We start from the raw sequence: 23,308 nt of genomic DNA, 5'->3' as shown, positions 1-23,308 counted from the left end.
GCTTGCTGTGGCACTCGGGGACCCTCATGCGTAATAAGTGGCGAGGTTACTGACTGGCTGCATGCCTTCTGGCCAGTGGTTCAAAATTAAACACGATAAAACCTGATTCTTTTGGTTTCCATGACTTAGTCACCATTCACACGTTACTAGCAAACCAATTTGTTTTCGTTTCTGTTAGTGATTCGGTTCTTTTAAATTTTACAAGAAACGGAGCCACACCATCATTAAATGTGCTAATGATGGTGCTATAACAACTACCTTAAAAGGAAACAGGTTTTGTTTCCTTTTAAGATAGCCACTTACCGCATTCATTTTTCTTTTGTGATATTTTTTTGTTTTTATTTCAAAAACTCTTTATTTACAAAAAGCGTTCGTTAGTTCTGTCTTTTGCTTTACTATCCCCCCCTCCCACAAACAAATTACACTTAATTGCAACAATTATTTAAAAATCTACATTTATGTGTCACTTTTTAAATAAACTTAACTCTACCTCTGCTATGATTTTTATTTGTTTATTTTATTTTAGCCACCTTAGCAGAGGGAGAATTAAACGTCCAATTGTAAAATCCCGACTGAAGCGTTTTTCTTGTGAATCAATTTATTTTTAATGTTCCTAATTACGTTATCGTGTTTAAGTCATCACAGACGCTATCGGGCATTGTACATAAATATCTAATGTAATTACAACCACAATTCTGACAATACATATCTGTAATCTGTCATTGACTGATGTGGCGTTTTTTAAAAATATAAAAAAACGTAACTCATCCATGAAATGACGTCAGAACCCAGAACATTTAAAAAAAAAAAAAAAAAAAAAAACACCTTTTCCTCTATTGTGTGCATTTATATCCATGAGGGCATTTTATTGTCCCAAAAGACAAATGCACATTTAGCGTTTGGTTCTGTAGAAATTTCCAGTGTTGTGCGTCTGCTAAATCACGTTGCATTGTGGGATAGTGAAAATTTCTGACGTCAGCCGACTCCTTATATTTACTACAATAAATATATGGTTCGTGTAGAAAATAATCGCAACTAGGAATTGCGTTTACTAAACAGACAAGAAATTATTTTGACTCAGGAATATACGAGTAGAGTATCATAATGAGGCCTCGATAAATATGTTCAAAATTTTGGCACCACCCATGAAAAGTTAGTTGCCAGGTGGGAGAGAGGGATGGCATACTAAAAAAGTCCTCTTTCGCAGAAATACTCCTTCACTTGATGAGATGAAAATATCCGTATAGCGTCTGCACTAGGAGTCCATCGTAGTGTGCTTCTATCGAAAGTTGAACCACAAAAAAATAAACTAATAACTAGGAGGATTAGCCCACCCCCGCACGCTTTTCTACATAAAATGCAGAGGTATATGGAGTAAGTCATCTTTTCTATGTAAAAGACACCTGTCGATATGCACTAATCGATTTCTAATCAGGTAATGACCTATGTAATTATTTACCTGTGCATTTGTAGTACTCGGCATTCTCAAGGTCGAATAAATATCACTATGTAATTATTTACCTGCATTTACATAGGCCACTTAGGAAAAGGCCTTTTGTTTCGGGTTCCATAATGCATGAAGAATATTATTGGACCCGAGAGCAGGACTAAAATATTCACAAACTATACAAATATTTAAAAAATATTAAACTGTTTACAAATACTGTATACAATATTCATTAATATACAAAAACGTTACAATGGAACATCAAATATTTGGCACGTGCACGAGGTTGGTGAACGTTATGGAGACAGTTGTCAATAATTAATTGCATTTGTAGTGACGCAATTGCCTGGCCCTCTTCTCCCATTGACTCGAATAAATATCACTAGGAGGAAAACTTTTTTTAACGTATAGACAGATAATAAAATAAAGAAACCTGCAGTTTAACCTCAGAACCACTGGATGATTTGTAAAATACTAGTCGCCATGCAGCATTCCTTGGTGGTCAATGGAGATCAGGCGATTGGAATTATGCAGCTCTATAATTATTTGTGGAAGAAATGGGCTATTTCTAAAGATTCATTAACTTTACGTGCCAACACCAATTAACATAACGAGAAGAGAATAATTGCTAGACGTAATTAACATATAGTTGAGATTGGACAAAATGTAAGAAAAAAAAGAGAAACATTTTTCTTTCTTGGGATATTTTTTACTTTTGAGTTTAGTGAATACCGACGTTATTGACTGAATGCAGTTACAATTATTATGCTTTCACTGACGTTTTTATTGTAGAAAATAAAATATTTTTATTGTAATATTAAAATACAAACAGTATTTCTGAGTCTTATTGTCAGAGACATTTGTACAGTTAGAAATGGTTTTAATATTATCACAGGTATCATTTTCTCCGCATTTCATGCTGTTTTAGTGTCGCCCATAGAATATTAACGTCAGAAAACACGTGTGAGCACCTACACATAGACACACCCTTAAAAATGAATTATGTACGTCATGGTTCATTACCACACTTAAACGCTATCTAGGCCAAGGTCCTACGAAGAACAACCCACAAAGGGTCAATATTAACATGACAAATAATGATTCCGTATTTATAAAAGCAATTTTGAAAATACGGAATCATACAAAAGATATTAAAGAAGTAGAATATGCATTTGAGTTTGACAGCCGGTTTAAAACTAACCTTGAGAAAATTCTGTTTATTTTGTGTGTGTGGAGGGTGGAGTGGCGGAGGGTGGAGAGATTTCCCGGTGATAACATGGTGCAGTTGTGAATAAAAGAAACTTAAAATGACTGTCCATCTATAATCTGTAAGTACTGCGTGTATGCAAATATTGCAATACTTCAGTGATTAAATTTTATTCAAGACTGAACTTGACTATTTATTTTAAATTTGTAAATAATTTCTTAAAAATAATTGGCATTATTTCTAACCTTTGAGCAATTCGTAATTCACGCAATCATCGATAGGGTTTTGAGATAGGAGAGAGAGATTTTTTTTTTTTTTTTTTTTTTGTAAAATGTAGCAGATAAATTGTTGAGCTATTTTTGGATTCATATCTAATGTTTACTGACGAGTTCTTTGCGTTTTCGTCTGAATTTTATTTACAAGATGGTTTGGTTTCCTGTACATCACCCGTAAGCTACCTGGTGTAGCTACAGCAAGCGGCTTACGCTTAAGCTGTTTTATTTATGTGTAATAAATAAAATAGTAAATTAAAACACAAAACAATACAGATGAGCCATTCTGTGATGTATACGAGGTGTGTGCCAATAAAGTTCCCGATCTGATGCTGTTGCGGTCATGTTCTATAAGTCTGAAAATAAATATAAGTGGTATGTTGTGGTACAAACTTCCACCAACAGATGGTGTTACAGGGATTGTCTAGTAGGCTGACAGGTTGCTAATAACAAGCAGTTTCGTTAGTAGCGTTAACGTTTTTTTTTTGTTTTTGTTATTTGGTTTTTAGGAGCATTAGCAACTAAAGCCATATTGCTCCTGGATATGCGGTGGTCATTCCCTGACCTTTCCACATCCTCCGTATTTGGTGGTGACGGGCTCGAACCCCGGTCTAATCAAGAAGCGTGTGCTACGCACTGCTGCTCCTTCCCACCTGACTACGGAGGCGCCTAGTAGCGTTAACGTTCCGTGTCACGATTTTGCAATGGAACAGTGAACGAATATCAAATTTTTCTTTAAACTGGGAAAAGTCGCAGCAGAAACGTATGGACTATTAAAAACTGTTTATGGTGATGAAACGTTCAGTCGCACCACTGTGTTTGAATGGTATAAGCAATTCGAAGACTGATGTGAGGATGTTCGCAATAACCCCAAGAAGTGGGCGTCCGTAAACCTCTCGAAATGAGGACAGAGTTAGGGAACTTGTGGCAGGAGATCGTCGTTTGACCATTACAATGATGGCTGATGAGTTGGATATAAATAAGAAGATCATTCGTTAAATTCTGCGTGATGATTTAGGGAAAAGGAAGGTATGTGCAAAATTTGTGCTGCACAGCCTCACGGATGAGCCGAAACAACTAAGAGTGTCATTACGTGAAGACTTCAACCAGACTTGCGAAGGCTTGACTATACTGCGACTGGATATGAGTGTTGTATTTCAGTACGATGCAGAGATGTAGCGTCAAAGCATGCAGTGACCTTCAAAATCAAAACTAAAGCACATAAAGTTTCGTTTACAGAAGTCCAGGATCAAGACGATGCTGGTCATGTTTTTGACAAACAGGGTGCGATTCACAAGGAATTTTATCTGAAGGGGAAAGGGTCAATGCTGCATTCTATGCACAGGTGCTTCAAAGACTATTGAAGCTTATTTCCTTGGTGAAGCCGCAATTTATAAAGAAAGAGGCAGCTGGTTCTTGTTGCACGATGATTCCGCACTTGTTGTGAAGACATTTCTGGCGAAACATGTCATTGTACAGATCAACCATCTACCCTACTCACTGATCTAGCACCAGCTGACTTCTTGTTTCCCAAGGTGAAAACTGTCCTCAAAAGAACGAGATTCCAGAATATTGAGGACAAAAAAAAAAAAAAAAAAAACGTAACCGCCAAAATGAACATCATATCTTTGAACGCCTTCGCTAACTCTTTTCAAAAACTTTTACAATGTACACGTGTAATAAGTGCATTCAGTCAGGTGGTGATTACTTTAAATAATAAAAAAATAAATAACATTTTTGAGCTCCTTCACCTTGTGTTCTTTTTATTGCACCACTCCGGAAACTTTAGTGTCACACTTCGTGTGTGTATCATCATCATTATCAGCCATTTTCAATCCACTGCAGGATGAAGGCCTCTCCAGCAACTTTCCCGTGTATCATCATCATTATCAGCCATTTTCAATCCACTGCAGGATGAAGGCCTCTCCAGCAACTTTCCCGTGTATCATCATCATTATCAGCCATTTTCAATCCACTGCAGGATGAAGGCTTCTCCAGCAACTTTCCCGTTCCTTCTGTTTTGAGCACTGGCCATCCATTTACTACCCAAAAACTCATGAATTTCATCTATCCATCTCCGCCTTTGTCTTCCAGGTTTTCTTCTAGCTCCTCTTGGGTACCATTCTGTTATTTTCTTAGTCCATCTGTCATCATGTCTTCAAGCTATGTGTCCTGCCCAAGACCATTTTAGTTCTTTAGTTTTGATAAGAATGTCCTTTACTTGAGTTTGCTGCCTAATCCATGTGTTTCTCTTCTTATCTAACAGTCTGATTCCCAATATAATTCGTTCCATTCTTCGCTGTGTAGTTCTCAGCTTCTCTTCCATTCTTTTGGTGAGTGCCCAAGTTCAACAAGTCATGGTGGGGAGTATACATTGATTCATTATTTTACGTTTCAGACAAACTGGGATATTGCTCTTCAGTATGTGACTATATTTCCTGAATGCTATCCATCCAAAATTTATTCTTCTCTTGACTTCCAGCTATTTATCATTATTACACCTAATAACTTGTCCCAGATAAGTATATGACTCCACTTTTTCAATTACTGCTCCTTCAATCATTATTTCCCTTTCTGTGGCATACTTGTTCATCATTACTTTTGTTTTAGCCATATTCATCTTTAGTCCAAAATCCTTACTAACTGTGCATAACTGATTAAGATTTTCCTCTAATTCTTTGGGATCGTGGCTTATGACCACAATGTCATCTGCAAATCGTAAATGGTTTAGGTACTCTCCGTTCACATTGACTCCTTTCTGCGACCAGTCTAATCTTCTGAAAGCTTCCTCAAGGGCAGCAGCAAACAGCTTCGGAGATATTGTCTCCTTGTCGAACTCCTTTCTCGATTTTAAATTTGCTACTGTCTTTGTCTAGTCTAATAAAGGGGGTAGCACTCTCATATATTTTCTTCAAAATCATAATATATGGGGTATCTATGCCTTGTCCTTCCAGTGCCCGAAACATTGCCTTATGCTGTATGGAGTCAAATGCCTTTTGCATAATCCACAAATGCCAGGCATAATGGTGTTTTATATTCATTTGCTTGTGCGTGTATATATATTATATAAAAATAATAATATAAATATATTGTATATAGAAAACTTTGTGAGGATATTGTTTATATGTACCGAATGAATATGTCTATTTAGAAGTGTGACCATTTATTTATAATGCATTCCTCCCAAGAAAAAGTATTAGTGTGTCGTAGAATGAGCACCCCCCCCCCATATTTCATATTGCTGTGTCCTTCAATTAATCTGACGTAAACTAGATAATACAATTAAATTACGATATCATTACCTCAATTTTCTCTTAATTTAATACCAAAATGAATGACTAAGTGGTATTTCATATTTAGTGCAATTAAAAATCAGTTTGCATAGATATATGCCTGTTTAAAAACACATTAATATAAATAACAAGACTTAAGCCAGCCAATATTTTAGAAAACAGTTTATTGGAGGGCGGGGGGAATAGCGTGTGTACCCTGTATGGGCGAATGATGTTTTATTTTATGTGAAAACATCCTTAGGAAACGTGCAGTTGAGATTGAAAATACAATCTTTTCACAATTCGATAGTAGATGACGAAAGAAAATCAAAACAGTTTAAATTTTTTTAAATCGAACAGCTCGAACCGAAGTTATGAACGATGTAACGTTTTATGCTCACGCCCGCCACTTATAAATAAATAAATAAATTTTCTGTTTATACTCCGGGACGACCAAACGGTCAGAGGAGTTTACAAGATACACAGAATACAAGAAACAGCACCGTATTCAGCAGTCACGGGCTTGAACCCCGGTCACTCAAGGCACGTGTACTTATGCACCCGCGCGCCTGACCACTAGGCTACGGCGGCCTTTTCTCCTCTACCGACTGAATGTTAGTGACTGAATTAGCGTTATTAGCGTCCTTTATAAGCGACGTCATTTGCATCTCGCATTTTCGTTACCAATCGGTTTTACTTCATTCCGAAATATTTAGTATGGACGATGTAACGTTTCATGCTCACACCCGCTACTTACGCTACCGAATCAACGTTAGTGACTGAGTTAGCATCATCTAGGAAGTGGCATCATTTGCGCCTGCCATTTTCGTTACCAATCGGTTTTAGTTCAGTCAAAAAACTTAGTAGGTGCCTACGAAGATCAAAAACCAACTTTAGCCGACCAAAGAAGAGAATTATGTTGCTGATAGTGCACATGACCTCCTCTAATTGAATGGTGATAATGATATTGGTTAAACTATTTATTAACATGAAAAATAATGATTCATATTTACAATTTTTATCTTCGGAATAACCACTGAATTATAGAATTGTTATCTTTGAATTTACTATTAAAAATGGTAGGTGTTTAGCTAACAGCTGGTTTAACCTCAAGGTCACTTGTGATTGAGTTTACAAAGGCTGATTGACGAGGGGGGGGGGAGTAGAATAGGACAGGTGCAGTGCTTATTAACGTAAAAATATGGATGTGAATTCTGTTCTTTATATTAGTTTAATTTTTAAGTTGTCGCAAATGTTTCTGCTCATTTTTATTGATATATACTATATATTATGGCATTCAGAAGTCCAACATCCATTTAAGGGTGAACTAAAATTAATTCGACCATTTATTCAGAGACGTCAAATGTGATGACACCAGATATTCAACGTTGTGCATAAAAATTGATAAAATTAATCTCTTATTTTGCTAAAGAAACCTGCAAAGCTATGACTTCCGTAGGTGCGAACTGCTGCTATGGAATAATATGCTTACTCAGTCATGGTCACAATATCACAATTGTTCGTGTTTATCATGCTTATTTGTTTATTTGGGGATTTATTAGGCGCATCGGCATGTGGCCATATGTCATGCTCAGCTGTGAACAAAGTACTATATTTCTACATCCTGCGACTACATTGTAGCTGTAGATATGTGTTTTGTATTAATTTATTTCTCTAGTTTGTTGCTATATGAAGGTATGAGCGCGATGCTATTTTTGTTGAAGGACTCAGCCCACCGAGATATGCGTGTGTGTGTTTTTCCGTGTTGTTATCTGTTATGCCTAATAAACTGTAAATACCTTTGATGGTTTTTGGTACAAATGGATTTACGGTGTTGCCTTAACAGGAGGTTTTTATACGGACGATACACGTTAAATTAAATTTTTTTAAATGTGTATTATAGTGCATAGTCTCTCCATTATCCAACGTCACATATTAGGTAAGTTTGCTTTTAACTGTGTGTGTGTGTTTTATTTTAATCATTACACGAGTTACTTTTAATTTGGATATAAGTTTTTATATTGTGTATGCCAAAGGGAGACAAGATAATATCCTCAACCTTTTGATTTACTTTCGTAAGTGCATAAAAATAATTAATATTCATTTCGTTATTTCTGAGAATATCAGTTCAGTGTGGTATAAATTGAGTAACTGTAAAGTTTTAGAGCTGTATTTCTTTAACATGAAAGTCCTGAAATTATTTTATTATAAAATCAGTGTTTCGAAACTGCGGTTTGTCTGTCAGCTACTTTCTATTCCGGCCAAGGGATCAAAAAAAAAAAAAAAAAAAAAAGTGGTACAGTACTAACTTATTAGCTTTTCATGTGCATTGTATACTCAACCAACACTTGAATTGGAAAATAGGAACTCTGAAATACGGATACCAGGTGCATCTAAAACTTACAATCGAGTAATTATCAAACAACGTGGCTTTATATGTTAATGCGCTATAATAAATGACAACAACATAATATAAAGTTAACTTATCAGCCAGAGTATTTAGAACTTGGCTTTAAATAGTTTTATTAAACGTCATAAGGGAGAATAAAATTATAACTTTATCGCATACAATAATTAATAGGACTTAAAAAAGGTGCAATATAAAGGTGCAACTTGAGGCTAGAAATTACTCGAAAGATAAATGAAAGTCTTATATTTCTTATTTATATCAAGGTACACTTTATTCTAAAGTTAAACTCAAAGTTACTAATTTGAATTTTAGTACTTCCATAATCAAATACTACAAGACATCACGTGATACATACAATACTAGAACTTTTTTGTTTTAGTATCGCATGCATCAGACAAGTCTAAGGAAATAAAAACCAACGGGCTAGCGTTAGAATTCATGATTCATAAGGTTTTTTTAATTAAGTGGTTAATTTTTAGAATAAAAAATTATCCGTACCGTGAGATAAATAAGAAACGTAAGACATAAATATCTGTAAAATACGTACTACATGTACTGTAATGCACATTTTACACGTATTCTTATACTGTATTTTGTTTAATGAAAACTTTTTTAAATGATTCCAAGCATTTTATTGTAATCACTGTATAATAAATGCTATATAGTAATAAACGATTCCCAAAGCCCTATAAAAATTTATAAAAAAGTTGGGTTCTATCGTTCGAAATTTCTGTTATGAGAGACAGTTTCGGTCCCTTTCACCTCGAATTATAATTAAGTACATAGGTCCTATGTACTTAATTATAATTTGTTTGTTTTAATTAAAGTTTCTTAATGTTGGGGTTTATCGTTTCAGGTTGTATTTTTTAATTTAATGTTGTGTTTTTTAATTTAATTATATACAGTAGAAACTCGATTATGCGGATCTCGATTATCCGGATTGCATAGAACAATTACATAATATTACATTATATAGAAAAATATGTAGCGGATATTGTGTTTTGCGGTGAAGCAGAGGTAAAGCCTTACATGCACAGTATAGCAATAATTGAGGCCTTGGGACTTTTTTTAGCCAAGAAATATGGAGTTAGCATGTCAACAATGTGATGGACGAGGATGGCAATTTAGCACTTAAAGTTATGAGAAAAGCTCGAAATTAGGAAGTTGGAGAGGCTGTCTATATGTGGTTTAAAGCAATCTTCCGGACAGCCGATATCTGGAACTTTATTATGTGAAAAACGATATTTTTTAATACAAAATTAAATGGAGACCCGAAACTTCAAAGCAAGTTACGATTGGCTTGGGAAGTTTAAGGTGCAACATGGTGTTAGAGAATTTCAAATTCACGGAGAAAAGCTTTCTGCTGACATATCTTCAGTAAAAGCTTTTATAGAAACATTGAAGTTGTTTGTATAGGAAGAAGGCTACGACGAAGACATCATTTGTAATGCTGATGAGACTGGTTTAAACTGGAAAGCCCTTCTCAACAGATCATTAGCCTCACTCTTTGAGAATACTGAACCAGGATACAAAGCAAGCAAAGAACGTGTAACCATAATGGTTTGTGACAATTCAACTGGCAGACACCGATTGCTAATTTTTTTTAACGGGAAGTCGAAAAATCCTAGATCCTTCAAAAATGTAAGAAGTCTTGCAGTTATGTGTGATCATCAGAAAAAACCATGGGTGAATGGTTACATTTTTAAACAATGGTAAACCCCCCCCCCGTTTATTTAGAAGTTAAAGAATATTAAAAATCGATTGGTAAAGAAGGGAAAAAAAATTATTACTTGATCTGCTTTGATATCCGTTGACAGAATGCTTAAACCAGATTGACAAAATGATTGCGGTGAGATTTCTTCCAACATATATTACGTCTGTAATACAATCGACGGATCAATGTGTTGTTGTAGAGTTTTAAGAGCATCAGTGACTAACGCTATATTGGCTGTAAATTGCGTATGTTCTGAGGTCGATTTTCTATTTTTCTGGACGAAAAACCCAAGTTTCCGGGAGAAAAAACCATGCTACCCTCGCCTGAGACACTAACTCAGCCACGTTGTGAAAAAGGTACATAAAAGTGGAATTCTGTAGATGTTTCAACATTGAAAAAATCATGGAACAAGATCTTCAAAGGCCGTTGGGAAATTCTGATGACAGTAATGCAAATGAAAACATTATAAAAGAAGTCACGGAAACATTAAAAACAAATTTCAATATGCAGAACGTCAGTGCGTAGTTAATTTGTGATTTTGACGATCCTGGATTCCAAATTTTGAACAATGAATGGAGTCCTTGTCAAACATGGAAGTAGAGGAACAGGACCAAGAAGACGATGAGAAGGAAAATATTGGTCCTTCACATTCTGAATTTAATTCTTTTCAATATTTCAAAGGTTGCTGTGAAGTGGTTTGAGAAACAGGCAGGAGATAACTTATGTTTAAAAAGTGTATGTGATTTAGCAGCTACGAAAAGGAGAGAAACCTTTTAAACAAATGTCAATAAAGTGACTTTTTCAAGAAAAAATTTCTCTTTATGTATATACAGTATGTGTGTGTTACTATTACATATTTATTTATTTTATTATATTAGTTTAGATATTTTTAATAAAACATTATATGTATTAAAATTACATGTTAAACGATTTTTTTCCCTTTTGTTCGATTATACGGATTTTTCATTAGCCGGAAATCTTACATCCCAGTTTAATATACTCCAGATAACCGGATAATCGAGTTTTTACTGTACATATATACAGTAGTGTACTAGGTTTGTTTTCTTAAGTCCCAATTTCAATTCTGTATATTGTAATGTATTATTTTCCCGCGTAAGAAGTTTTCCCGCATAAAAAGTTCGTAATAAAGAATACACGGTGTATTATTATAATGACGTTTTCCCACTTAACATGTTTTTTAAATACACAAATTCTTTATTTTCAATATTAAACGATATGAAAATTTTGGTGATCGAACAAGTTATTGCATAGCATCATTTTGTTCGTTGTAAATCACCGAAGTAGGTGAAATAGCATCGTTTTTGTTACATATCATATTGCACTACCTGAAATAAGCAACGCTTTGCAATTTAGAAGACTAATGTTACTTATTCTCGGCCAGAGTTGGTGGTATCCGCCAAGAAGCCACTGCCGACTCGAGAATCTACTGTAGAAGGTTGCTTATTCGAGGTAGTGCAATATCAGGGCAACTCGTTGTGAAGGCATTCACATTATGAGATATCACAAAAACGATGCCATTTCACTTACTTCGGGTGATTTACTGCGAACTAAAATGATGCATGGCACTAACTTGTTCGATTAGTGAATTTTCCGTAGTCTGATGCTTTCAGGGCTAAATCCTTTTTAGTAGAAACATTTTGATTACACTGGTGTTCAAAGAAAGTGCATCACCTAGGAATTTCACATTTCTAACCCTTTTTTGCGATGATATGTTACGTTAATGACTAGCATCACAAATAGAAATATAAACAAAAAAGTATTTATTAATAGTTAAGGCAAAGCTAAGTAATATTTGACAGGTGCTCTGAAAATATTCCAAAATGAGCATTTGCAACCTTTATACAACAGTTTTGGTAAACACTACAATTATGGCTGAAATGTTATCAGAAGCCCTCAATTTGCTTCAGTTTATCATTTTAAATGGAAAACAAAATGATAAGTTCACCAGATGCAAACGAACATTTAGTTGAACCGCCTCTGGCCCTGATGACAGCAGCAGCGCATCGTCGAGGCATTGACAAGATCAATTTCTGAAGATAATCAACTGATAGTTCGTGGTTCCAAACATGAATTATGGCTTCCTGAAGTTCACGAAGGGTCTTTGGTTTCTTTCTGCAACTTTCACACAATGCTAACAGTTCTTTATAGGATTCAGGTTTGGGCTGTTTCCTGGGCAGCTAAGAGTTGTAATGAACCGTTCTTCCAACCATTTTTCACCTGTAACAAATGTAAACACATTACTATCGAACCTCTAATGCAGAAATAAAGCTAAAGTAACTACAGAAGTGCCTACTTACACTTTTCGCCCGATGACAAAGAGCAGAGTTGTCCTGAAAGATGCAGTTATTTGGCAGGGTGAAATGGTCTCTAATGATTGGCAGCAATTTGCCTTCCAATATAGCCACGTATCATTGGCATTTACGGAACCTTTTATAAACTGCAGGTGACCTAGTCCTCGATACAAAATGCACCCTCTTATCATTTGGCTGGTATGGAATTTCACTGTAGATACCATACAGTCTGGATAGTATTCTTCACTACGTCTACGGCGAATCGTTTGTCTTCCATCGGAGCCATGCAGGTTGAATTTCTTCGGGGGTCCATTTGATATGCTCCTTCACCAAATTAATCGGGCCTTTTTCTTTTTTTTGTGTGTGTGAGGAGAGGCTTCTTCTTAGGACGACGGGCTACAAGTATATTTTTGAAGAGGCGTCTTCTGACTGTTATTGCACTTGCTACCACTCCTATGTTCTTCCCATTCTCTTTTCAACTCAGACGAAGAAGCTTTACTGTTTTTAAGGCTTCAAAACGCGGTCCTGTTTTGGCGTAGAGACTCATTTGCGTCCGGTTCTTTTTTTCCTATCAGCAGAACCAGTATTCTTGAGTTTGGAAAAATCCACTCACTGTCGACTGATTATAAGACACTATAAGCAATATGACGGGAAGAACATCCTTCCTCACGTAAAGCCACAATAGCACTCTTTCTTCGTGGCGTCAACTGCAGGTAACTCGCCATCCTGACACGAGCAAGGAAGGACTGCATCTCTTGCAGAGCGTGCTTATATAACTGAAAGTAACAGCTGATGCAATATTACGTCATCACCTACTCGTGTCAATCTTATCTGATGCAATCTGTAAAAAATATTGTCATATACTTACGTTATTCGGACGACAATTACAATTTTAAGTGGTGATGCACTTTCTTTGAACACCAGTGTAATAGAAGTGACATATTGCAATTGTTTTCATCGATATCCATAATTGGATAGTACCGACCACGTGAAGCACATGTCGTTAAGTTCTGATGTTCAACTTTCCAGTTCTGAACAGCTGTCAAACTGTTCTGAATAACTTAGTAGATTGTTGTTCTGTCTTATTGTAATCTTTTAAGGTACGTTGAAACTCCAAAAGACCTAATTCTTCCAACTCGGTAATCAGTTTAATGAACAGAATGTTAAGCAATTATAAATCCTTTTTATTTTACTCTGCCTATTCCCATAGGCAGAGTAAAATATTTATAAATTCTGAAATAGTACTTAAAAATGATCTTTAACTTATGTATGTGTACTTTTCACTTTGATTTGTGTAGTTAATATTTCATACCCGTAGGTCATTTTCCCTTTAAGAAGTTTTCCCACGTAAAAAGTTCTAAACCTCGGGTTCCCTTGGAAAACTTATCCGGGTTCTACTGTATATATATTTGAAATGCAGTAATTTCCATGACCATTGGTGTCTCGTGGCCTTCTGATGATAAGGGACTCAACAGTAGTCTATTTTCTATTTTTGGTTGTTTCATTGGTTGTTATGGTATCATTATCGTGATATTTCACATTTGGCTTCAGCATTACCAGAGGGCGCCGGTCTAAATTTACTCTTAATATTTTTGGTATACTGTATTTGCCTTTTATTTAAAATATTCAAAAAAATTTTGGTATGTATCCTTCCCACATTATTCTTTTTCTTATTTTCCCCCCTTCTCTTTTGTTTTTCAAATTAGTTTTAATTGTATTCGCTTTTTTGCAGAGCTTTTTCTTTTTACTGTCTTAATTTAACTTACATTATGTTCTAGGCAAAATTTTGTTGGATCTTATGTTTGCCATTCTTTCTTTTATTTATTTGTTATTATATTTTTCTTTTCTTAATTTTACTTTACATATTTATTTATTATTATTATTATTTTTTTTTTTTTTTGTATTTATCTATTTCTGTTATGATTCCTTCTAATTGCTCAGAAGAGTCATATTTAGAAGTAAAGTAACCTGTAAACGATATACAATAATGTAAAATTACAGTAGATTCCATTATCCGGCCAGTGTGAATGGAAAATAAATTTGCTCTTATAATAGGAACCCAGACTTTCGTGAACTTAGACCTTCGTGAGCCGTAAAGACCCATAATTAATCTTCAATCCGGATAATCGAGAGTCTACTATATATTTCGTTATAAGTCCAGTTCAATATTTATTAGATTTATAATAAAAAGTTGGTTTTGTAGAAAGAGAGTAATTACAGTTAATTTATTTCTATAGCCAGAGGTATGTATTTAGCTGTGATTTTTTCTAATTATAGCGGAGATAATTTGGATTAATATTAAGAATTATTCAGAACAGCAGTTTAAATTAATAATTTCTCACTTTTTCTTATTATTATATCTTATTATATGATTTCTCTTAGACAATCTGTGATAACAATATTCAAACTGCATGCCCCAATTACGATCAAAGTATATGAAAAAATTATAATAATTCCTTATTATTAAGGACTCTTTAAACACCCTAATTATTGCAGTGACCAATCCAGTTAGGGAAAATTATATTACTGAGAGAAAATGATATAATGATTTCATTATTACTTAAATCTCGCAACTGGAAAATTATACTACAGACTAAGGATTTAGTAATTATATGCATTGCTTACGATTTTAATGATTTTGCATTTGACGATATTTTAAAAAATCGTCAGTTATTATGCGACATGTGCTCTTTTTAAAGTAAATAACGGTTGTGGCACAAAAACCCAAGTACTTCACTAAAAGAAAACAAAACTGGTTATGTAACGTTCACTCTTTTATAAATACTTATCGATATCACCACTTGAATAATTCGATAACAGTCATATTTTTTTTATTTGAACAGTTATGTATTAATTAAATATTATTTGTATATTAAAATTGTATATAAAATTGCATTGTAATTAATATTCATATTGCGAATTGTTTTTTAATTATCATTTAAGGTTAATTGTGTAGCTAATTTTCTGTTAATCGTAACTATTTTTTAATATTAAATTGTGACTATATTTTTGCAACAGCAAATAGGGCATATAAAACTGATTGTTTTTGACCTAGTCATAGCCTTATGTTTTAGCAAAACAGAAAGCGAAAGTTAGATGAAATAAAAAAAAATAAAAAAAACCTGTAAAATCCAATAACAAAATATAAAAGAACAAAAAGGTAAAAGCATGAAATAAGAATTCACTGCTGACAACGGGTAGCCGTTCTGTACTGTTAACTAAATTATCCACGCGATCGATATGCGTATCATTATTAGCTGGTTTATAAATTTCGTTCAAAATCAGCCTGATAATTCAGACAATATTTTTCTGAGATGCAGCTGGTTTCATTTGAATGATTAATTCGTAGTATTCAGTAGAGAAAATGTTAGATGAATTCTTTGGGGAGAGGGCGATGGACAAAAATTTGTGGTCTCCATTATTCTATATTTGACTTATTCTGATTATTTCATCCAGAGCAGCCGTTTTTCTTTTTTTTTTTTTTGCTTCTTTCGTTTCTCATCCAGTGGGCCGCAGAAAAAATCTAGATGGGTTGCGAAAGGTGTTAAAATATCAAATCAGTTTAATACTTTCTTAATGATGTGTGTTGTAAATTGTAAAATATACATTTCTTATGATGCACAAGTAACGGATAAGTACATTTTTTGTTAGTAATTCATGCTTTGGAAAAATTGAGAAAGCCAAAACGATAAGTTCTTCTACACTGGTGTTCAATTTCAAATTATAATTTCAATGGGTGATGCGTCACCCATTGAAATTGTCGTCCGATGTTTGTTTATTTGGTTTTCAGGAGCATTAGCAACTAAGGCCATATTGCTCAGAGGATATGCGGTGGTCATTCCCTGACCTTTCCCCATCCCCCGTATTTGGTAGTCACGGGCTCGAACCCCGGTCTAATCAAGAAGAGTGTGCTACGCACTGCTGCGCCTGCCCACCTGGCTATGGAGGCGGCCATTGTCGTCCAAATAACGTAAGTATATGGTAATATTTCTTACAAATTGCATCAGATAAGATTGACACGCTTAGGTGATGACTCAGCTTTTACTGTTAGCTATATAAGCACGCTCTGCAAGAGTTGCAGTCATTCCTTGCTTGTGTCAGGATGGCGAGGTATGTGCAGTTGACGCCACGAAGAAAGAGTGTTATTGTTGCTTTATGTGAGGAAGGATGTTGTTCCCGTCATATTGCTTATAGTGTCTTGTAATCAGTGGACAGCAAGTAGATTTCTTTCCAAACTCAAGAATACTGGTTCTGCTAATAGGAAAAAAGGAACCGGACGCAAAAGAGTCTCTACGCCAAAAGAGGACCGCGTTTTGAAACCTTAAAAACTATAAAGCTTCTTCGTCTGAGCTGAAAAGAGAATGGGAAGAGCATACAGGAGTGGTAGTAAATGCAGTAACAGTCAGAAGACGCCTCTTCAAAAATGGACTTCTAGCCTGTCGTCCTAAGAAGCCCCTTTCCACCCAAAAAAATGAAAAAGGCCCGATTAATTTGGTGTAAGGAGCATGTCAAATGAACCCCCGAGCAATGGAAGCCAGTTATTTTCTTGGATGAGAAGAAATTCAACCTGCATGGCTCTGATGGGAGACAAACGATTCGCCGTAGACGTGATGAAGAATACCATCCAGACTGTATGGGGGTCTACGTGATATTTCCTACCAGCCAAATGACATGGGGGGGTGCATTTCGTATCGCGGAGTAGGTCACCTGCAGTTTATAAATGTTCCGTAAATGCCAATGGCTACCTGACAATATTGGAAGGCAAATTGCTGCCGACCATTAGAGACCATTTCAACCTGCCAAGTAACTGCATCTTTCAGAACGACTGCTCCTTGTCATCGGGCGAAAAGTGTAAGTAGGAACTTCTGTAGTTACATCAGCTTCATTTCTGCATTAGGGGTTCGACAGTAATGTGTTTACATTTGTTACAGGTGAAAAAAATGGTTGGAAGAACAGTCCATTACAACTCTTAGCTGGCCAGGAAACAGCCTGGACCTGAATCCTATGGAGAACTGTTGGCATCATGTGGAATCTGCAGTTGCCAGAAAGAAACCAAAGACCTTTCGTGAACTTCAGGAAGCCATAATTCATGTTTGGAACCGCGAACTATAAGTTGATGATTATCTTCAGAAATTGATCTTGTCAATGCCTCGACGGTGTGCTGCTGCTGTCATCAGGGCCAGAGGCGGTTCAACTAAATATTCGTTTGAATCTCGTGAACTTTTCATTTTGTTTTCCATTTTAAAATGATAAACTGAAGCAAATTGAAGGCTTCTGATAACATTTCAGCCATAATTGTCGTGTTTACCAAAACTGTTGTATAAAGGTTGCAAATGCTCATTTTGGAATATTTTTAGAGCACCTGTCAAATATTACTTAGCTTTGCCTTAACTATTTATAAATACTTTTTGTTTATATTTCTATTTGTGATGCTAGTTATTAACGTAATATATCATTGTGAAAAAGGGTTAGAAATGTGAAATTCCTAGGTGATGCACTTTCTTTGAACACTAGTGTATGTCTGTAAACAGAACTTCTAGAATGATGGAGTACGGATTTTTTTTTTTTTTTTTTTTTTTAACAGTTTTGGGAGGGTGAAGGTTTCAAAACGTTGGGTAAGACATTGTAACTGCGAATCTGCATCAGATTTGTTGATAGGGTTGCCACCTCTTTAAAAGCTCTTTCAGGGTGGGGAGATTGAGGATGTAGTGAAGGCAATTTTGAATTTTTTTTCATGTAAAATGTACAAGTTTTAGATTACTTTGAGTAAAAAATTAAAACTTATTTTTTAGGAAAATATTACTGCAAGTATTTTCTTGCGATAATTATTTACCCGTACAGATTTCTTATTTCCCGTTTAGGACCTTATGAATGTCATTAAACACATTCTGGTATACGTACAAGTAGTAAATAATTTAGTAAATTACATACATTATGCAAAAAACACATAATAATATACTGTGATATTACTTACAAAGTAATATCATATTTGCCTCAAAATGGAAATTTTACTTTTACTTGTCACCCAGAAAAATGGCGACAAAACCCGGAGTGGTGGTTAACCCTAACCAGTTGACTTATGGAACTTTTCTGCCTCTACATGGTAGCTTTGTGTGAGCTTCCTGCCAACTTGCACTGTCCTTGGGAACTTGCACTGTCCTCATCGATCTTCTGTCTATTATCATTTTCTGCTATTATAATTTGATTCTCCTGCTATTGTAGTTTTCTCCTCAAAGTGTGTGGGCACAAGCTGCATCTTAGCAGCCACCCATATACTAGCATTATAAGTCCTTGAGCTATTATTGCGTCAAGGGTAAAGTTATTTGAGTACTTTCTTCATTGAATAAAGATTTGATTTTATAGCTGTATATTATCACTTTCTTTCACTGGGGATATGTATTCCAGTAGGCTTAATAAACTGTAATTTTTGATGTATTGGTCTGTTTAACTCTGTGAGTAGATAAATTGATATTTATTTATTAAACGAGTCATTAAATTTTTCAGAATTAGTCCACAGCATATAATATTACTCAAATGTCATGTGCTTTTGACACTGGTTCTTTGCTCTCCTTCAGTATAGCACTGATCATGAGCAGTGGTACGCAAACCTAAATTATACTGTATTCTGAAAATATTTTCGGGGGGATCGAAGTATTTTCAGAACATAAAGAACCTTTTTTTAATGTCCGTATTAGTCGATAGTTTTACGCTGGGTATATTACTTTCATACCTTTTTTTTTTTTTTCCCCGGTCGATATTAAGTCGAAGCGTACTGAATTCTAGAGAACAACAATCCTTAGGGTTACTCTAGACGAGCGCTTTGCATTAGTGCTAGGGGCTGCTTTAATGCAATTCTTTACATATCTTACCTCCTTCCTTGTTATTCCACGCAATTCTTTGTATTTTCTTTCATTGTTTTAAGTGAATGAAAGTCAGGATAATTGATAATTAAATAATAGTCTACTTCAATAGATCCTCAGTATGGCTGTCTTCATAGTCTCAAAAAGTCCGAGTTTCGCTTAATCCGAGTTTGGTAGAGCTCTACCAAAAAAACGAATTTTCTGTTTATAATCTACGAAGACCACGCAGTCAGAGGAGTTTATAAGATGGAGAAAATACAAGAAACAGCACCGTATTTATTAGTCACTTGGGCTCGAAACACGGTCACCCAAAGCACATGCTTATGTTCCTTAGCGCTTGACCACTGGGCTGCGGTGGCTAATATTATTTTGGTCTTTTCAAAATTAAGGATGGTAAAGGACCTTTTCGCCCTTTCTTTTGTTTCTGTCGCCATAAATTTTTAAACTGCTTAGTAAATGTGCCTTAATTCTCACGGCAGAATTTTGTCTTTGCCACGCGTTGCGCATTGTATTACTTTTCAATAAATGATATCTCCAAAAGGTTAATCTGATATATTTAAAAACTGAGACGCTACTATGATGGCCTTTTGGAACTTACTGTTTCCTCGTCATATTGGAACACGGGGTCTGGATACAGTTTACAGATGTTTATTTAAAAGTAGTGCAGTACCAAGGCAACTCGTGGTAAGAGACTATTCTTCTGTCCGCAAATGTGAAAAGTCTTACCTTTCATAATTTCAAAATAACACCTATTCGCATAGATATGAAAATAGAAATATGTAAATTATTTTTCTCATTAAAAGCTGTATAACATAAGTTTAAAAAAAATTTAAGCACTTTTTTAACTATACAACACGAAATAAAGCTAAAGTATTTTTTTAAAAATTACATAATTTATTTTTCTTTCATTGTTTTAAAGGACTTTTATTAATATAAATAAAAGTCCTCGTACCTCAAATAAGCAGAACCATGATGTGGTTATCTATACTTTACCGTAATTACTATTAATATTATTCTTTCTTATATACACTTAGTGATCACTGAATTATAAACTACCTACCTAATACCGTGTTGGACCACCGTTCACACGGATAACAGCTGCTCTTCGCCTAGGTATTGACTCCATTAGATGTCTGAAGACGTCCATAGGGATCTGCAGCCATGCTGCTCGCAAGGCTTTCCACAGTTTCGGAATAGACGGTTGTGTCATACGCCTCACTTCCCTTTCCAAAATGTCCTACAGGAGGTCAATTGGATTGAGTTCAGGCGAATTTGGAGGCAATCAAGATGAGTGATATTTTCACTGTGTTCCTCGAACCACTCGTGCATCTTGGATGACATTACGCATTATCGTCTTAGAAGATCCCGTTTCTGTCCCGGATTAAATGCAACATGGCAGGGTGCACAAGATCTCTTAAGAGCTGCTGGTAGACCTCATCAGTGAAACGTTGGTTCATACGCACTAGGGATCCTAGTTTTTGCCAGCAAAACATGCCCCATATTAAGCAGCCACCGCCACCTGCCTGGATAGTGGGCACCACGCATAATGGTTCGTGGACTCGTGTTACACACGAACGCGTCCTTTGGCGTGTTGCATCAGGTATTTGTACTCATCCGACCAGCACACTCTACTTTTCAGTCATGAATTGTCCAACCAGCCTGTTGTTGACCGCAGCATTCGCCGTCGACGATGATCAGCGGTGAGATGAGGGTACCTCTTGGCCTGTCTGCTGTGGAACCACATATATCTGAGTGTGCGGCGCGTCGTCATTTGGGACATTGTTCTTGCATTTCCCATATTATATTGCATTGTCAACTGGCGTACAGTGACCTGACGTTGAGGCCGTACGTTTTTCGCCCTTCGTTTACCGCAAACATCACCTCGCTTAATCCTTTACATTTCTGTCGGAGGGAGGTGGTCTAACCCGTTCGACACAATTCTTTGTACACCTTAACCATATTGGGCCATGAGCAACCGACAGGACCTGCCGTTTTTGATACAGAAGCACCCGACGCACGAGTTCCCACCATCATGTCCCTTTGAAACTCCGTGATATCTTTACTATGACTCATAACTGTTACTTTGACTTGCACAACCAGATGCAAATTACTCTACAGTACGAAGTTGTTCGGCTTTTTATACTGCCAGCTATGTGGCATAATCCATTGCGGTTGGGGGTGGTCATAATTCAGTGATCACTCTGTGTATATAGATATGTGATAGTTCTTCCCCAATTTACTTTTAAACAAAGCTTACTAGAGCACTAGCTACAAAAAAAAAAAAGTTCACTTTCCCATTCTTGCCAATAATTTGGCCAAACCTCCTTTAAATTTATCTAAACTACCCTTTCCATTTCAGTTGCCCATTTCTTTATAATAATAAACTTCCTTCAAATATCGTTCTAAATGAATAAGAGTAATATTTATGTTTTTGTAATTATTTAAACAATTTTCCAATTTATTTTAAAAAAATAGTTATTAACTTATATTTTATCGCAGATATGCACGTATTTTATTATATTTTACTCTACACATAGGAATTAATTTTGGGGACAATTGGTCATCCTTACTTGGACTGTAGGGAGAGAGAATTTATTTTGATTTGGAACGCTTGTAATCAGAAGTCCTGGAGCGTTCCACCCGCTACACCCCCTCCTAAGGACTGGTCCTGATTTAGTGATTAAAAATCATAACTTTGAAGAACTGGATAAATACATTTCTGAGCTATAACCGCCAGCAAGGAATTAAGTTTAATAATATATCGTTAGTGTATGCTGAGCGCCAAGCCAACTAAGGTTTTGAGGGGTCGATATATTGTGTCTGTAAATTGCATGTACTGTCTATTTGCCTGCCTGTTTTCTGGACGAAAAACCTGGGCTTCCTGGAGTTAAAACCATGCGATCCTCACATAAGATGGAAAAAGCCTTCATTGATGAGATTCGAACCCAAGCCTTTTCCATCTGGTGTAGGGGGAGGGGAGAGGATGATTATAACCACGGTGGTACGCGCGATGGGGAATTAAGTTATTCTACCACACACCACCCTTAGCTTTTATATGTACTGTTACTTTATGCAAGGTCAAACTTACAATGTGAGACATTTTGAAGGGCAGTTCACATCGGCATACATTAAAATGCGGGTATGGGTCACTTTATGTACATGTTATGTATTTCATATTATTCACTCTCTTTATTAAATATGTTTTTCAATTCATATACATTAGGAAACAGCTGTTAAAATTTCAACATTAATCATCTCAAAATTAACCAGTACTATACAGCCCTGGTTAATTTTGATAATTATTAAAGTGAGAGAAAAGGTGTCTCGTGTAATTTGTCTACGAAATCAATTTATTATCATAATGCTAGATCTTAATGCATGATAGATTTATTCGTGATCACACATTAAATCATACACTATAAAATTCGTGACGAAGCGCATAAGTCGCAAACTCATCTGTATTAATAAATTCTATTAATATTTGTTCCTAGGACCGACAAATCGAAAGGTGACATTAACATGCCCAGCTAACGTCATCCCCTTGCAACATCAAACGCAGTGTTGCAAAGAGATGCCATATGTCAATACGTGTGACGTCATGAATGAATGCTGTTCAATTAAGCAACTTGAATGAAGCTTAATATGCTTTTAAAAACGAAAGCAGGTTATCTTATAAATGTATCATTCGCCATTCAAAGAGAGGATTTAGTAACTTCCAGTTTATTGTCATTGGTGAGTTTTTCGTTTTATGATTCGTCATATTGGATACAAAATATAAAGGCACATTTTGTAATACTGCATTCAGCTATCGGAG

At 35.6% G+C, this 23,308-nt stretch overlaps 1 protein-coding gene across 3 annotated transcripts in view; it reads left to right on the top strand.

The window, feature by feature from the left end:
* The window catches only part of RapGAP1 (Rap GTPase activating protein 1), a 344,351-nt gene that overhangs the window by 69,080 nt on the left and 251,963 nt on the right, over positions 1-23,308 (top strand). The gene's annotated exons all lie outside the window — the stretch shown is intronic.

The sequence above is a fragment of the Mastigoproctus giganteus genome, chromosome 5 (assembly GCF_048544385.1).
Source record: "Mastigoproctus giganteus isolate SK-2022 chromosome 5, ASM4854438v1, whole genome shotgun sequence".
Taxonomy (NCBI): Eukaryota; Metazoa; Arthropoda; class Arachnida; order Uropygi; family Thelyphonidae; genus Mastigoproctus; species Mastigoproctus giganteus.
The sequence above is the reverse complement of the archived record's forward strand: the minus strand, read 5'-3'. Positions and strand labels throughout refer to the sequence as shown.